At 37.0% G+C, this 3830-nt stretch overlaps 1 non-coding gene across 1 annotated transcript; it reads left to right on the top strand.

Annotated features, from left to right (window-relative positions):
- The first annotated feature begins 2318 nt into the window (after positions 1 to 2318).
- Positions 2319 to 2427, top strand: LOC135947587 (U6 spliceosomal RNA). Its single transcript, XR_010575674.1, has one exon. It is a non-coding gene; the product is annotated as a U6 spliceosomal RNA (small nuclear RNA).
- The last annotated feature ends 1403 nt before the right edge of the window (positions 2428 to 3830 follow it).

The following is a 3830-nucleotide window of genomic DNA, read 5'->3' as shown; positions in this document are numbered from 1 at the left end:
ACCTAATTAATAAAAAATTAATTAAAAATATATTTCATCGTTTTATAATTAATTGGTAAAAGTAAATTTCACAGAACTCTGCCAATTTAATCCTATTGATTGGGCAGCACATGCAGCCTTCAGGAAAGCACACGAAATTGTTCCCTTCGTTTTTTTGCAATATTTGGATAGATAATTAACTCTTTGAAAATGGTCATACAAGAAGGAATGGAAATTTGGGCTTGGTTGAATTGTTGTAAAAAGGAAAAGGGGATATGAGTTGTGGGGCTGTCAATTTCGTTACTCGTTTTCTCTATCTTTTGGTTTGAGCTCCGAGGGACGTTTGAAACGATTCATGCTGATTCAAATTTTTCTGCAGCTGTTGGGTGAATTTTGTTTGTGGATTAAAAACTATACTGCCGATGAGTCCTGCAGGGCCAAAACAGCTGCTGCATATGCAAGAGAGCGTGGGATATTATAATTTTCATTATTATTTTTTTGCTCTTTTTATCCCTGTCCGAGGACCGGGAAGGGCGCGCACTGCACTAGCACGGATGCTGAATCCCGGGTCCCAATAACACCGCGAACGGATAACATGGGCGCACCAGGCCGCACAGGGACCCAGCCCACTCCGCACCGAGGACTACATTGAAACGCTAGACATTCGTCCCGTGAAGCCAAATCCCGCATGCTGGAAAGGTGCAAACCAGCAAGTAGCGAGTCGGCGCCGGTGCGCCTCCCAGCCCGTTGAGCAATTTGAGCATTTCGTGTCATTAAACTAACCACTTTTTGCCATCTCTGACATTGCGTAGACAGTATTAGATCTCCGAACTGCTCAAATACCTCCCATTGCTTTGACACTCCTGAGAGTGCCTTAACAATGCGAGCCAGCGCATTTTTGTTAAATTTTACAATTATCAACTTTAATCACTTTAATTTTGTATGTTTAACTATATAAACTACCTAATAAACTTAATTTAACAAACGAATATTATCATTACGTTTGTATTATACATAATGTTCAAATAATTTCATGTAGATTTTTTATTTTAAACATATATTAATATATTTATTAGTTGAAATTTAAAAAACATGATTTTTCATTTCTTTTTAAAAAGAGGAGACAAAATTAGAAAGTTATATATCAATGCTGATGCATGCTTGCCTCTGAACGCAGCATTTGAGAAGATTAGAATCATCAAATGGAATAGCTGACAACGCCGTGAGAGTTGTTCTTCTCTACTTTAAATCGTGCTCGCTTTGGACGCACACACGATCACAAATATGAAATCGGCGCTTAATCGTTCCTAAACGACGGTCTCGGTCAATTTTCCCTGTTCAACCGTCGTCGAGGCTGCATCCATATTCACGGTGTAATCGTTTATTATGATTATTGAAACACACAACAAAAGGAAACTGAAACCCTTGCCCGAAACGACGACGACGCAATCATCGCGGGCTATTACGCCAAATTACTCGCCTCCAAAATGGGCCGGCTCAGCTCTGCTCTATCATTACGGCTCATTTTCGAAACGTAAAAGCTTCATTATTCTGCGTTTCGGCTGGCCGGGAAAGAGTTGAGATTGGCGCACAATCGAGAGGGTCCATTAAACAGGTTTGAGGCAGAGCCAATCCAGACGCCGGTCGCGGGCGGAGTTTTCATTATACTTGTTTTCCTTCCTTGCCAGGCCATGCAGCAGACGCCGCGTATAAATTATTGCGCTTTATTATTCTCCGGTGCGTGAGTAAATGAGATGAAAGGTAAAGCTCTTTTAATATGCCAGACGGGCAGGCTTGAATGTTTAATGCTCCCCGGCCTACCAAGTACCTGAAGGCAATTTTTATTTATTGCAGTTGTCGCCACCTCCGTCTTTTCCTTTAGTAGTTGCCAGGCATGCACTCAGCACCAGAGTTTTTGTCTCGTAAATCATCTGTTTTGAACTGACTCAGTGTCGATGAAGAGGGAGAGGACAAAGTGATGAAAAGGAATAAAAAGCGTGTATGTTTTTCAAACATTTTTGGTATATTTATATTAATGCAAAAATTAAGCCGTGATATTATATATCAAAATTTCTTTTTGGTTATTAATTGATGCTGTTGCTCCAGATTTTTTGTATTATTAGGACCAAAAACTCATTTTCTAAGAATAAAATTAATGAATATTGAAGATTTTTTTTACTTCAAGCCAATTTTGGCATATGCAAGAAGGATGATTATCTAAAAAAATCTTATATTTTTCACTCTAATAAAGCTATTATGAAAAAAATTTATTTTTGTACCTCCTTAAATTCAAGACGGGGATAATATCCCAATAAATATTTGCGATAGTAAGTTTAAGTGTAGTCTCTTCGGAGCTACATATACTAAAATTGGAACGATACAGAGAAGATTAGCATGGCCCCTGCGCGATAGTAAGTTTCCAACTTATAATATTCCCTTTTACTCTTTAGCCTCTTGTCCACAATTTTGTTCACCATGGTGATTATTATATGCTGCTCTCTTTGTCATATATTCTTCCATTATTATATTTAATTTTTGAGGACTCGATTTCGTTTTTTTTTTAGGCAAATCAGTGACAAATTTGAAGTGCAAAATTTTTCAAATGTTTTACCAAGCATAACGATTGTAATTTCCACTTTCAGTGAAAGATTTAATTTTGAAATGTCCAATAATATTTGTTTTCGTTTTGCGGCTCTAAATTTAAAAGTTTATTTAGCAATTTGGTCATTGTTGGAGCACCTAAACCATAATTTAATAAATCTATATAGGGAAGCAGTTAAAAGAAATCATTCATTCAAACCGTTGTGCCGATTTTGGTGACTTGTCACTGTGTGAAATGCGCAAAGAGAAAATTTGTAATTGTATTTCTGTTTGTGGTGGTAACTTTTCTGATATTTAATTTAAATGATTAACCTAAACTGAGAGATTTAAAATATCCCCTTTATAAATTATAAAAAGATATGATTTTTTATTATTCGTACTTTCATTTATCTTATTTAGCCATTACTTACTACCTCATTAGTTGTAGGAAAATGTAAATATTTTAATAAAGCATACATTGTGCGCAAACTTATTATAAACAAACCTGACTTACTTTAGCATAATTTAAATTATTAAGTTTAATCTTTCTAATTTTTTGTGAATGTATATATAAAAGCTGAATGGTGAATATCAGACCATTGTTCTTTTGCGATCGAATATCCAATCCCATGTGTATTGCTCGTTGGAGCATGAATCAATAATCACTAAATCGCTCTCCCTGCGGCGGTCGTAAAACAAAATAAATGCCATTTGAAAGTGACGTCACGACCATTATTGAACATTATTTGTGTGCTGCATCCAGCAAGCAGTTCCACAATCCAATTCGCCCGTCTGAACGACGGATAAATTTAAAATGGAGAGAGAGAACTCGCACGCTCTCCAATTACCGTGTGCTTCACTGTCCATACATTTATTTGCCTGTGCGGCAAATTGCCGTGTGTGTGTTTGTGTGTGTGGCTGTGGAGAGGCGAAGAACGACGAGTGAGTGTGTGTGTGTTTACCCAATCGCACGCCATCGCAATCAAATAAATTTATATTTAAAATAACCCCTGCCCGCGCTGAAACAGCAATTTATAAAATGATTGCTGTTTGCTGCATCGCGAGCCGGGCTAACGATGTCACGAACCGCAGTTGTTATACCATCGATCCGAAAAGTGAAACAATATATGTATATACGTGAAACTATATAGTGTAAGTGGCGTAATTTTGTTAGCTGTAAATAGCCCACGAAAATATCTGCAGCGCTTTTAATGTCTTATAATAATATTATAATCTCCATTCAGGGGAAATCGAAGAAATTAAGGGCTTTA

This window comes from Cloeon dipterum, chromosome X (genome assembly GCF_949628265.1).
Source record: "Cloeon dipterum chromosome X, ieCloDipt1.1, whole genome shotgun sequence".
NCBI classification, from domain to species: domain Eukaryota; kingdom Metazoa; phylum Arthropoda; class Insecta; order Ephemeroptera; family Baetidae; genus Cloeon; species Cloeon dipterum.
Note: the sequence above shows the minus strand (reverse complement) of the source record. Positions and strands in the feature narration are given on the sequence as shown.